Below are 14,896 nucleotides of genomic sequence, written 5' to 3' on the forward strand. Positions count from 1 at the left end.
AGTCAGCTACAAACGGGCCACACACCCTGAGCCCTCTCTGAGAAATATGTGCAACAGGGAAGTATGTGGCCATAGAAGAGAAAGAACCGTGGATGGAAATTTTGGTGAGGTGTCAAGGAGCTCCTGGGCCAATCTGGAATTGCAGGAATAAGAACTGGAGGCTAGAGGGTGACAGTGACAGAGTTGAAGGATGAATTTTTAGACTAAGAGGATTAATTCAAAGGATCAAGAATGAATGGGAGACAAGAAACAGTAAAGGATAGATCCACAGTGTGGAAGAGGAAATCCAAACCTTGCCATTCACCAGTACTGTGAGTCATGTGGACTGTGAAGGTTCAAGGGGAATTTGACTATTCAATAAGTTTGAGTTCCCCTTTTTTAGTGGGTTGGAGACAGGCCGGTGGGCTCTGGGTAATTCCAGCATATTGTATAGGTTCTGTGGGGATGTAGAGCTCACTGAAGAGTGAATGAGTTTCTTGACTCTCAAACAACAGTGACTTCTTTCCTGTAGTGGTAGGCCAACAAGAAGTCAGGAGCACTCTATAGGTCCCTGGGGTTATATGGAACTCACTGAAGATGGAAGGTTAATTGTTTTAACTACTTATGGGTGTGGCAATGAGTCTTTTGTGTTTCATGTTTCTATTTGGGGGAAGAAGGGAAGGAACAAGCATTTATTAAGGCCTACTATGTGCCAGGCACTGTAACAAGCACTTTACAAATATTAAAGCCTGTCCTGTACGTAGTCAATGTTAGTATGACAGTTTATGTGAGAGCTGATTGTCCTTTTCCCTTTTTTGCAGAAACCCAAATGTGAGGGAAATTCTGCTCTTCTCAGGGGAAACTGAGTGGGGTCCAGGAGCCAAAGAAGATTTATGTGTAAATATAAATTTACAAGTAAATAAAGAGCTCCAGTTTTTGAGCCTGGGTGAGCCACTAGCTGCTGAAATGGTCTGGTCTCAAGCAGAAGAAATCTATGGTCTGGTACCTTACTTCAGAAGCTGCTGTATTTTAATAACCTCATATTAACCAATCAACTTGGTCACTTCACAGGGTCATTTGTAGCTGGAAGGGACCTTAGCAGTCATCCGGTCCAGTCCCCTCATTTTATAGATAATGAACCTGAGTTTCAGAGAGGGAAAGGGACTTGCTTACAGGGACCCAAGTAGTAATTAGCAGAGCTGAGACAGAAAAAAAAAATACCATTAAATCAGTTGTTTGGCCCCAGAGAAACCTGGATAGCTTCCAGAACCACCCGTTCTCCTCCAGACCAGTGAAGAATGAAAATGGACAAAAAGCAAAGCATTGGTGGCTTTTGAAAAAGAGGTCACGAGGAAAAAAAAAGTGGAGGCCAATTCACAAATTGTTACAGGGCAGCACAGCGTGGTTAGCCCCAAATTGCCTCCAAAAATTCCCCTGCTGTGATGATTCAGAGAGGGCCGCTTGCACCAAAGGGCGGACAAAGGGAAAGGCACAAACCCGGAGGAAAGCCAGCAGGACGCTAGCCGAAAGGAAGGCGCCAGTGGGGAATGCCTCTCTGATAAAACTCCTGCATTATGGCATCAGGAGACTTCACTTCAAGAGCACCTGCTGTTAGCTCTGTGGTAGAAGGAGCAGGAGGGAGATGTCAGTACAAGACACAGAGTCACTGTTGCTTCAAGGCTTCGAGAGTTACAAAAGAGCAAAGAGCCCATTTCTCCCATTGGCAACCACAGTGAAAATGCTTTGAAGAAGCCACCAGGGGTTTCTGTACAGTTAGCTACCCTGGCTCCTCGTCATTGGGAATATGGGCTGGGAGGTCTCCAGGTGTGTAGGTGTGTAGGTGTGTGTGTGTGTGTGGCAATGGAGAGTTGCAATAGACAGTAGATTAGATTGTCAGACTGGCATCTGGGAGGGATACTAAAGACCATCTAGCCCAACCCTGTCATTTTTCAGAGGAGAAAACTGAGGAAAGGGAAAGTGACTTGATTTAACTAAATTCGGTCAGTTAGTTAACAGTACAAACCCAAATCTCTCAAGTGTCTAGTACAGTGTCATAGTAGGTGTTTTATTAGTAATTAATCAATGTTTATCAATTAGTGGATAGCATTCTGTTCAACACAGACAAGCTTTGGTCTTTCCTGAAGGATGGAGATTTACTTCTCTTCACTGTTAGTAGACTCTGTGGCTGTTTTTGCATAATGCCTAAAATGAAAATCTTTAGTTTCCCCAGCTATTTCCTTATGGGGATCTAGGCTGCCATCGATATAGGTACTCCATCCATTGGTGTGGATAGCAACTCTTCTGCTCTCTCTCACCCCGTATGATTCCTGTTTATGTCTTCTCACAATTCTTCCTTAAAGAGTCCACTCAATATCTTGCATTTTAAAATATCTTATTCTTTTTTATATAATTAGGCTGTCCCACACATGCAGCGCAGGGGTATTACTGTGTGGCTTCTCCCTCCTCCCTTCTCTAAGGGAGACTATATTTTCTCTCAGGAGGAGAAGCAGGCAGTTGGGAACCAGAAACTTGACCACTCTGCTCTCCGAGGGGGTTGGGGAAGGGGAGAGGGGGTAGTGGGTTAGAATTGTGTCTATCTGTTCCCTTAAATATTATTAATCTAGGGGTTCAAACTAAACTTCTGATTGTGATTCATTAGTGAGAAAAGCAGAACCCAAGCTTTCCATCCAAGACTTGACTCCCTTCCCACCAAATATCAGTTCCAAAATGAACACACACAATAAGTAGCAAAGAAACCCATTTAACTAGGTCGATAGCAAAACAGAAACCAGAGAAAGTACACACAGGAGAATACTTGCCATGTGTATGGAATGATGGAGCTCTCTCATTGGGAGTGAAGTAACAGTTCAACCAAGAGAGAGTCCCAGATCTTACCCAAAGGGGAAATTCCCCAAAGTCTCTAGTATAGGGGATAGGGACAAGATAGGAATTGCCAGCTACTCTCATGTCAGCTTCCTCCCAGAGCCTTACTCTCCCTTCAGCAACCTAAAGTGAGGTTGGCATTATCCATCTGCTCTCTCAAAGCCAGGAGCCAGAAGTGTCCGAAGCAACTAAAAAACTCAAAGTGACTGGTGAGTTGAAGAAACGCAAAAGACCTGACCTCTCACCAACCTACCCTTCATGAAGGTTCAAGGCACTGACCACCAATGAAAAGAAAGTCATACCAATGGGCTTGGGGACTTGAGTTTTGTTCCTATTTCACATTTGGAAATTATAGATAGATAGATAGATAGATAGATTAGATAGATAGATAGATAGACAGACAGATAAAAACATGTGTATATGTGTAGGTATGTATGTATATATGTGTATACGTATACATACATACATAACATGTATATGCGTATATGTATATATGTAATAGATTATTCATCTGTCATCCCACAATCTTGCTTTAGCATTGACCCACCTTGCATTTGGGTCATACATTTCTTGGATACTGTCATTACCACCTTTTCTAGTAATTACACTGGTCTTTTGGTCTCTAAACAGAGACTAAGAAACCTAGTGGCTTTGACAATTCAGTAAAACTGGTTTATTAAATGAGAGCCTGAAGCAATTGCTAGTTTCCTGCCTCCTACAACTGTTTACTTGATTCTCCATCCTTGCTTCTAGCTGAATTCCCTTTCATTTCCTCCACATATTCTTCACATAGTAGGCACTTAGTAAATGTTTAATTAATAGATTGATTGACTTACTTTACCTTCCTCCAAGGCTACTGAGTCTGAGTCTGAGTAAGTAGTCTACGGTATAGGGCCAGGGGTAGGGAACCACCACAGGGCCCTCTAGGTCCTCAGGCATGGCCCTTTGAATTCGCAAAGGGTCACACATACTACTCTAATTACACACGCACACACACACACACACACACACACACACACACACACATATTTAACTCAATTCAACATACATCTGTTAAGCAGCTATGATACCCAGTTCTAATTTGCATTACAGTTATTTGTGGACATGATTTCTCTCCCCTCACTAGATCGCAAGTTCCATGACGATCTTTTTACCCTCATCACCTGGTACAGGAGTTAGCATGCAGCAGAACCAGGGTGGTAGAATAGAAAGACTGCTTGCCCTGGAGTTAGGAGAGACCTGAGTTTGAATTCTGCTTCTGATGCTAGCCAGTGGACCAGTCACTTAACCTTTCTGAGCCTCAATTTCCTCATTTGTAAAATGAGCACAATATTTGTAGTATGCACTGGGGGGCACTGAATGAGATAATGCATATCAGGTGCTTCATACACTTTCTGGTGCCACACAAATATCAGTAATTACTGTTAGGAGCTTAATTATTGTTTGCTGAATAAATGAATGAATCTGATAGCAACTTCTCAGAAGCCTGATCAATGTGTGGGTTGGTTTGTTTTTTTTTGGGGGGGGGGTGGCTTTTTAGTTTTTTGCTTACTAGACAAAGAAGCTTGGCACTTAGAGTTATAATTTCTTAGGCCTTTTTAAAAATCATCTTACTCCCTCATTCCTTCCATGAATAGCTTCTCACTCTAGTATATTTTTCTGGAATACTAACATTTTCTCTAATTTCTTAAGTTTCTTTGAATTCATAGAAGAGAGAATAAAATACACATGCCAGGACCCAGAGTAGTACCCTCCCTATAGTGAGTGCTTAATAAATGTTTAATTAATTCAGACTTACAGAAGTTGGAAGGGACCTCAAAGCTTACCTAGTGGACCTCACATTTGACCAAGAATCCCCTCTAGGACACCCTCAACAACGGGTAATTCAGTCTTTCCTTGAAAACCTCTAGGGATGAAGAACCCACTACTACTTAGGGCAACCCCAAACCCTTAGGGAGAGCTCCAATGGTTAAGGATTTGTTCTTTGCTGTTGTGGTGGTTGCTTGGTTGTGTCTTTATGACCCCATTTGAGGTTTTCTTGGCAAAGACACTGGAGCCATTTGCCATTTCCTTCTCTAGCTCATTTTACAGATGGGGAAACTGAGGCAAATGGGGTTAAGTGACTTGTCAAGGGTCACACAGCCAGTAAGTGTCTGAGGCTGGATTTGAACTCATGAAGATGAGTCTTCCACATTCCAAGCCCAGTACTCTAGCCCCTGTGGCATCTAGATGCCCTAGGAGTTTGTTCAAATGTAAATTTGCCCCTCTGCCATTTCTAACTATTCCTCCCAATCCTGCGCTCAGGGGCCTATAGAGTAAGTATAATCCATGTTCCATGGCTATGTAGTCCTTCAGATAACTCGAAAAGAAGTATCAAACCCCCAATAAGTCTCTTTTCCAGATTGAATACCTGCAGCAACTTCAGCCAATGCTCTTATCACCAAACTGGAGAGGCCCTTCACCATCCTGGTTGTCTTCTCTGGACATGCTTAAGCTTATCAAGATCCTTCCTTGAATGCAGGGCCATGAACTGACCCAGGGCTCCAGATGTGTTCTTTCTAGGGCAGAAGACATCAACACTTCTCCCTACCTCACTCACACCTGCTCACTGTGCCTCTCTTTACACAAATATTGTCCCCCGCTATTACATCAGTGTTCAGTCACATCGAGCTCATGGTCCAGTAAGATGCTCAGATCTTTTTCTAAGTGAACTGCTGCCTAGATGTTACCTCCCTCATCCTGTGAACTTGAGTTTCTGGACTCAAGTAGAAAATTTTGCATTGCTCCCTACTGAATGTCAGTTTATTGAATTTGGCTGAATGTTTTAACCTTACACGGTCATTTAAAATCCTGATTCTCTCATCCTATGAATTATAATTTAATTGAAACCCATGGATAAACAAGTCTCTAATGTTAATTTTCTAAACAGGATCAGAGAATGTTAGAGCTGGAAGAAATATTAGAAAATCAAACATAATAATAATGATACTTAGCATTTATATAGTGTTTTAAGTTTTGCAAAGTTCTTTATGTGTTTTATTTCATTTGATCGTCAACAATCCTGTGAAATAGGTGCCATTATTACCCTACTTTACAGATGAGAAAAACTGAGGGCTGAGAGAGATTAAGTGACTTGCCCAGGGTCATATCACTAGTCAGTGTCTAAAGTAGAATTTGAACTCATGTCTTCCTGAATCCAAGACCAACACTCTATTCATTCTGCCACCTGGCTTCCTAGAAAAATGTAGCCTGTTGGAGCTGGAAGGGACCTTAGAAAGCCTCTCTACTTAAACTCCTCATTTCATAGAGGAGAAAACGGAGGCTTAGAGCAGGAAGTGACTTACCCAGAGTGACTACCTAGCTACTGCAGCCTCAGGTCTAGATGCCCAGTGCACAGATTTTTAATCTAGGGAGCTTTCTGCCTCATCTGTCCTTTATTGTCACCCGTGGAAGTGGATTTTGTCCTGTCAAACGCACTGCTTTGTACATTTACATTTTCAACAGAAAAACAGTGATTGTGGTTTTTGATTCGGGTCTCCGCTCCAGTTCCCTAGGGGAGACAGAATGAAAGGCCTTTCTTGTGCTGAATGTTTAAACTATACAAGCTTCTATTTCAGGTAATTATGCTGAAGTCTAATTTGCAAATGCATACTTCCCTCTGAATAGCATTATAGCTTTGAACCCCCAATTTTAAAATGCTGTTTGTGATACCTGCTGGAAACCCTGAAATTTATGAGCAATTACCTTTGTAGCAGTGTTTCTTGAAAATAACATCTGTGTGCAATTCACACTTTTTTTAAACTTGTTAATCGTCTGCTTATTATCTCTGACTACTAATCTTCTTGTGTTTAAAAATTCCTATAATTCGTTCTTCAATAGCCTCCATTTGATGTGCAGAATTTAGTATCCACCTGCATTGCTTAAAATATTTTCTGCTTGAAAATCCAATCTTTAGGTCTCGAGATAATAAAACACCTGCTGGGACCTCATACCTGTGTAGGGGATGGTGTGCTTGCCCAGGAGTCAGGAAAATTTGAGCTTAGATCCTCCCTCTAGTGATCTTGGTACAGTCATCTAACCTCTCTGTAAAATGAGGGATTTGGATCAGATGTCCTTTCCAGCACTACACTCATGCACCTCTGAGGTAATGAAGAGTCTTCAAGCATTCCCCATTGCCTGTCAAATAAAGTCCAAGATCTTGAAGCTAAAAGTCAAAGTCTTTCATAATCTCACTATAACCTACCTAAGTCATTTTTCAGTCATGTCCAATTCCTTGTGACTCCATTTGGGGTCTTTTTGGCAAAGATATTGGAGCGGTTTGCTATGTCCTTTTATACAGTTCACATTACAGATGAGGAAACTAAGGCAAGTAGGGTTAAGTGATTTGCCCAAGGTCACACAGCTCGTGTGAGGCCAGATTTGAACTCAGGAAGATGAATCTTCCTGACGCCGGGTCTGGAATTCTATCCATTGTACCACCTAGCTGCCCTTATTTGACTTTATCTACCTAACCTTATCTCACTCAAATTTCCCTAACATACTCTGTAATTGCCAAACTGAACTATTTGCTGTTTCCTGTGGACATTCGCTGATCGTACTGTTCCCTGTGTCCGGAATGTTCAACTTCCTATCTCTGACTGTTGACATCATTCCAGGCCCAGTTCAAGTATCTTCTTCCCCTTTCAGAAGTAAACTTTCCCACCCTGGGCTCCATTATCACTTTGCGGGCACCTCTCCTATAACTAACACCATGTATTACTTTTATCAAAAGTCACTTTGCAACCCTTAAAGCACTATCTAAATGCTATCATCATCATCACCATCATCACCATCATCATCATATTTGCTGATGTCCATAAAGGTAGGGGCAATTTCTAATTTCTTTGTAACTCCCTCAGTTTCCAATACAGCGCTCAAGGAAAGGTAAATGCTTAATGAGTATATTTTGAATTGAACTGAATTAAGGCTGACTATAGAAGCACTAGTGGTAATAATGCATTCATTTCAGACATTTTAGAGGTAAAAGGGAGCTTAGAGACCATCAAGTCCAGCCTCTACTTCAGTAGCCATTTTGATTAAAAAAAAAAAGCATAGACTATTGCTGATTTTTCATAAACTGAATTTCTAATTTCCTCCCATTTTATAACTGCTAGCATTTATAGAAGTGCTTTCAAGGTTTACAAAATGCTTTACAAATATTCATTTGATCCTTATAACAACCTTGGGAGGTAGGTGACATTATCGCCCCCATTTTACAGATAAGGAAACCGAGGCAGACAGAGGCTAAGTGACTTGCCTAGAGTCATATAGCTAGTGAGCGTCTGAGGCCACATTTGAGTTCAGGTCTTCCTGAATCCAGGTTCAATACTGTATCTACTAAGCCACAGAACTTGTCTTAGAGTGGGGAGTCACAGATTTGAGTCTTCTTCTGGCACTGTCATTATGAACTTGGAAAAATTCCTTCACCCTTTCAACTTTAGCTTCTTCCTTCATAAAATGGGAATGATAACACTTGACTGAAGGGCTTTGTAAGCTTGTGCAGCCCATGGCAACGCAAGCCATCTTTACTCTTGAATATTCTCGAGCAATGACTTCTGCCCATCGGGTAAGGGGAAGCTTTTTATTCCTCCTTTATTTTAATTTGGGGAGCATCCACCAATAGGAGGCCTTGTGCTCCAAGAGGGGAACACATAAGGGCTATCATTCAAAAAGATGACTACACACCAACATGTATTCTACCAGCAACATTTGATGAACTCACATGTCAGAGGAAATACCATGGTTTTTTTTTTTAAAGAAAACCCAATGACATCCATTCCTCCAGAAAACCCAGCCCTTCGTGCAACCCTTAGATGAAGCTCATTAAAGCTACAAGAATAACTCCAACACAGAGGTCAACATGCTCGCTAATATGAGCTTGACAGGATCTAAATAGTTGTTATCATTGGTGGAGGGGTGTGTGCTGGGGTTAGGAGGCCTGATATTTGGTAGAGCTGGTTGCATGGAGGTGCCTGTCTGAAGATGCCTCTGAAGAACCCAAGAGGAGACATTTTCCGATGCGCACCGCCATCTCAGTCTGCCCACAGAAGATGCTTATAGGAGAGGAAAGAAAGCCTGAGGATAAATAAAAGTAGGTGAGGATGGAGGGAAGGAAATGAAGACAATGGCTATGAATACGAGAAAGAAGAAATGAGAGATAGAGGGCATGGGAGAAAGACTGAAACATGGAAGTCATATGAAGCTACAAACTCTATGAGGTCATTGCTCAGTCCAGCCAATGCTCGGTAACTCCTTATGGGATCCCCAAATCTCTGAGTAGGAATGGACTTTAGAGTCTACACCTTTCCTGAGTCTTAATTTCATTATCAATAAAACAGAGAGAAAAGGGTTTGTACTACCTACCTCCCACAGATTCATGTGAAGAAAGTGCTTTGTAAACCTTGATACGCTGTAAAAATAGGAACTGCCTAATCCAACCTGTATCAGCACCTCTGATAGGTAATTATCTAGTTTCTGACTCAACGTCTCTAATAGTTGGGAACTCACTACATTCTCAAGCAGTTCAATCCACTTTCAGATACCCGATAGTTAGGCAGCATTTCCTAACATTAAGCTAACACCTACTTCTCAGCATCTCCCTTCCCCCTCACCACCTTTGCTATTAATCCTGCCCCTTATAGTCAAACAAAACAACTGTAATCCCTGCTGGCCCCTAAATGTTAAATCCTTGTTAAAAGAGATTGAGCAGTATTGGTGGATATGAATTGATCATGGAGTGTTGAAGTTGAGACCTTAGAGATTAATAGGGTCCAATCCTCTCATTTTACAGAGAGAGAAACAGAGGCTTGGGCTTCTATGAGTGGTAAGTATCAGGGCCAGGATTCAAATCCACGGCTCTTTCCACTACATGGTATTGTCCCCATGGACCCTGCCCTCTATAGTTTTATTGTATAAGCAGAAAGTCAAGGCAAACCCACATGAAACCCTTAAGTAACACAGTATAGTGAGACTGACCAAAAAAAAATTATTCTGGAAAACATGCACAAGAATCTATTTTTTTCACATTGGATATTCCAAACTCTTTGCAAAGAGGGGTCTGAATTTGAAGACTAGCCATTCATTTAGTTGGTTTGAGCACAATGCTAAGGTAGCCAAGTATGTTGATACGTTTCCCATTTGAAGTAAGGAAGCTTTACTCTCTTCTCTGTTTTGTGACCCTGATTAATTTTATGAGTCCCTCTCCCAAAGGAACATCCCATGGAGATACCCTTGTATTCTTGTCCCCTGCTGAGAGGGCACAGAGACATTCTCTGGGCCCCAGGGACTGGGGCTACGTCCTGAGGGACTGGTAGACTGAGAAGCTCAGATGAACTTATGCCAGAGGAGCTGCCTTCTCCACGGCCTATAAATGGAGAGTTGGAACACGGCTCTCATCTTTCCTCTTTTTTCTTTTCCCAAACTTTCTTCCCCTTTGACTTCTAAATAGCCACAGAAAATAGCAGCCTGCAGTAACAGTGCACGGCAAGCAACCTGTGACTCCCCAGGTGAGCCTGAGAGGGGAGTTTCTAGACTTACAGTTGTTGGCTGCCACCTTCTCCTGCTGTTTCCTTTACTGAGCACAGACCAGAGATCAGTGATCCTGGGAACCGATGCTTCCAGTGTTGGAGGTTACCTCGGGTTCCTGAGTTCAAGAGTCAGGCAGTAGCCTCCCAGAGGGAGATTTCTTTTACATGGTGCTTTTTAAAGGAGAAGAGGATCCTCCATAGAGAACTGACCTGCAGCCAAACCATGCTATGAGGGGTTAGGAAACCTTCTAGCTTGCCAACCCTTCATGACATTGATGTGAGTTGCTTGGACAGTACAGGTCGAAGGTGAATGGGAATTATGTGCTCAGCAATCCCTCAAAGTGTTTTTACCATCTCAGGGGGAATCTAATGTACTTTGGAGGGTCCTCTGTTTCTGTGTGTGTTTATGGGTAATGGTGAGTCCTTTGCATCCTATGCATTTTCTACAGTAAGTAAAATAATAATGATAAAAAAACCCATTTCTATAGGGCTTACTACGTGCTAGGCACTGTGCTAAGTGCCTTACAATCATTATATCATTTTCTCCTCACAATAATCCTGAGAGGTAATCCCCAAAGTAACTTGCCCAGGGTGACACAGTTAGTGAGTATCTGAAGTCAAATTTGAACTCAGGTTATCCTGACTCCAGGCCCAGTACTCTGTCCACTGTGCCACTTAGCTGCCTATATAAATAAAAATTGCTCTATGTCTGATAGCCATTTTATACATTGATTAACTCTGTGAGCATGGATGCTGATGCCTGCATCCACAGGAAGGTATAGACAGGAGCCATACCTAAGGCGTATTCATGAAATTTCTCTGGCATTTCTGGGAATGGGGGCATGAGCCAAAGAGAAAAATTGACTCCCTTGAGGTGAGGTCTTAAAGATCAAAGGTGAGCTTGTGTAAGCTCAGATTCCTTGGGGAGGGTGGGGTGGCTGAACTATGGGGGAAGCTTGATATAAGTGGAAACTTCCTAACAGTCATATGTCCCAAAATGAGGGAGAATGAGTTCTATCTTACTGGAGAACTGGAGAATGAATTGTTGGATATACTTTCACGGGGATACCTGCTCAGGTATGGGTTGAATTAAGTGACCTCTGACATCTTGGCCAACTCTAAGAGTCTATGTTTGATTCTAATAGTCATAAGCAAGACGAGGCAAAAGATGACGGATATTTCTTAATGACTATGAACGAACAACTCCCAACCTACTAACTCCCTTCATGGGGGAGGTCACTCGCATCCTCTTGGCAGATGAATCACAGCATATTTTTTTTTATTTGAAGGCTACCTGTCCCAAAAGATCACTGCTCTGTGGGATAGACGGCAATCTCCTTAAAGTAGGTTCTGTTGCAGTTAATGGTTGCCAAGTGATAAATTGTATGGTGGGTGTTATTAGTAGTATTATTAGTATTATTAGTAGTAATATTACTAATACTGAATGGTGGTTTCTAATAATATATCACTTGAGGCTGTTCCTGGGGGATCTACTTACAAGGACTAATAGCATTTCTGAAAACAAACCAAGAGGATCTAGGAGACACTCACCTACAGGTAGTCACCTGACTCCATTTGCTTGTCCCTACTAAATAAACATCAGGAGCCAGCAAAGGAATCAACTTGAGTTTTTGTTAAAATATAATTCTCCCTGTTTAGGCTAGATTTCATTTCATTTTGTGCAATTCCAAACAAATCCTGGAAAGAACCACAAGAATTATAGCACAAACAACCAAGTCAACTATTCCTGACACTCTTACTGTCTCAAATCCAGTCAAAAGAGAAATAAAGGGGCCTGTTCTGTGCTCTTGGTTTGGGATAATTAGGTATCTATTTATTCACATAACAAACACTCATTCATACAACAGACATTTATTAGGTACCTACTATATACCAGGCACTGGGCACAGGTTTTGAAATAAAGGGACAAAAATGAACCAACCAACTCCTGCCCTCAAGGAACTTAGAGTCTATTGGGGGGAAACAACAGGTTCATATGTAAGGTTTATATATGCTTACACACACACACGCACACACACACACATACCACAGACATATGTGCATATATATACATATACATATATACATATACATATACATATATATGCATAATACAAAACATGTACAAAGCAATTTGGGGTAGGTGCTAGCAATAGAGGGGTGATCAGGATTTGAACCTTGACATAAGACAGATTGCTTGCTTGCATCATAGGTTTTCAGTCAGAGGTACTTAACTTTTTAAATGTCATTGACCTCTTTTGGCAGTCTCCTGAATCCTAAGGAGCCCTTCTCAGAATCATATTTCTAAAGGGATAACATAAAATACATACAATTGCAAAGGAAACCCATAATATGGAAAACAGAGATATAATTTTCCCCAGCCGAGTTAAGAGACCCCCTGGAAATCTGTCCATGGACTGAATAGGGGTACACGCACCCCAACATAAAAAATTCTGACCTAAAGCTAGAACCTCCCATAGATATCATGTAGTCTTGACCTTATATTTTATACAGGAGGAAAGTGAGGCCAGGATTAGAGGTCTGTCATCAAGGCCTCACAAAAGTAAGTAAACAGGGTCAGAATTTGCACCCAAGTCCTCTGGTGCTCACAGTCCGGGGCTCTTTCTGCCTTGCCACCGTATTTGATGCCTGTATTTCAGATCCCTGTTTCCTCTCCAGGCAGCAGCGGGTCTGTTGGAGCGGCGCTGCCCCCTCAGCGTCCACAGGCTGCATATTGTACTTTCCTCATCCATCACCGGTTCTGTCAACACAGGTTGCCTAAGCCTGCTCTTTGTGGTGACCTCTGCCCAGCCTGATCAAGAGAGGCAAACAGAAATTCAAATTTCTGAGGCTGAAACACCTTTTTTTTTTCCCCACCCAGAGGGAGATCGAGTAAGACAAACTTCTAAATGATATTAGAGAGAAACCAGGTGGTGTGGAGGATGAGAGCTGGGGCCTTCCTGAAGCCTCCCCTCTATGATTAATATAGTGCCAACTACATCGAATTCTCCACAAGGCAGACCTTGTATTGCTTTTAAAGGCCCAGGGTCTGGACACCTTCACTTATTCCACTGCAATATTTCACAGTCAAAAAAAAAAAGGTAAAGAAAGGCAGTCCCACCAACCACAGAAAAGAGAATTATAATCACATTCGTGTAAAAGCTTTAAAATCACAGCAGAAGACTGAATTTTCTGTCCCTGTTAGCCTCTCTCTGCCCCAAATAAACGCAGGGCTGCCTCCGTCAGAGACCTCAGCTGTGGGCTCAGTTGTGACAAGCTCATGCTAAAACCCAAATATTTGATGTCACTTCTTCCTACCCTGTCATCTGGTTTCCTTTGTCCTCCAAGACTTGCTCAGTGGTCTGTATTATTGAGCAGAGAAAGCCAGCCTGGGTGCAGACAAATAAAAGCCGGGGTCTTTTCTTGTGTTAAGTCTCAAGATAATTATAATGCTGTTTGTTTGTTAACAGACAAAAATAGGCCCTTAGACCCACCAAATGGCCACAACACAAAGCAACTTTTCTTCAAGCTTGGACTACCAATTTGGTGGATTAGGAAGCAGGCAGTGTCGGGTTTGGGTAGCTTTTCTTATTTTCTCTACTGTCAGCAAAACTAAACTTTTGTGGAGAGTCTAACCTAGTCTCTGTGAACTAGAGTTTGGCTAAGAGAAAGTACATTGACTTCTTGATGTCAAGGGAAAAAAAGGGGTGTGTATGGTGGGAAGGGGCGTGGGGGAAACTAGAGTTTGGGGCCAGTCTCGAGCCTTGCCTTCTCTGACCTGGGCCCATCAGCATCATGTTAGCACTGGCAGGAAAGGCTGGGCTTAGCAGAGGAAGGAAATTATGAAATGACAAGACAGCAAATAGTTCCATTTTGCCAATGACTAGGAAGGGCTGGGGCAGGGGTGTGGCGTATGTGGAGAGACACTTTCTACCGAGAAATGCAAACAAGGATCCTTTGGTTTTTTGAGGTGGGAAAGGCCTAGAAGTCACCCATCTAAAGAAAGGCAAAGGAATTCACCCCTCTGAGCCAAAATAAAATGATTCATATGTGAAGGGAAAGGTGGGTTAAAACTGAGACAAGAGGAGGAGTTGATTTTTATAAGGTGAGCAGACTTTGGCCCATTGAACCAATCTCTGTAAGTCAGAACACTATAAAGTAGGAGTTTAGCGAAAACAGTTGGTTCAAACCAGCCCATTTCCAAGAAAATGAGTTTGCATGAGATGTTGTAAAAAGGCTTGGGGCAGAAATACATTGCAAAGAGTCAAAGGGTACCTTCTATTAGTATGGCTGAGGTTCCCTGACCCTCACCTATACATTACTCATTTCTGGATTTTATTCCTTCATCCTCATCCTCCTCTTTCTCTACTCTTTATCCACTCTAAGCAATGCCAACAGAGCTATCAGCCACCCATCTCCTTGACTCCAGGCCCACTGCAACACCTAGCTCTTACCTGCTATGAAGGGGA

General features: G+C 42.2%; 1 protein-coding gene across 1 annotated transcript in view; it reads right to left on the reverse strand.

The window, feature by feature from the left end:
- The window catches only part of WWOX (WW domain containing oxidoreductase), a 1,243,064-nt gene that overhangs the window by 71,317 nt on the left and 1,156,851 nt on the right, over positions 1–14,896 (reverse strand). The window lies entirely within an intron of this gene.

The sequence above is a fragment of the Trichosurus vulpecula genome, chromosome 3 (assembly GCF_011100635.1).
Source record: "Trichosurus vulpecula isolate mTriVul1 chromosome 3, mTriVul1.pri, whole genome shotgun sequence".
Classification (NCBI taxonomy): Eukaryota; Metazoa; Chordata; class Mammalia; order Diprotodontia; family Phalangeridae; genus Trichosurus; species Trichosurus vulpecula.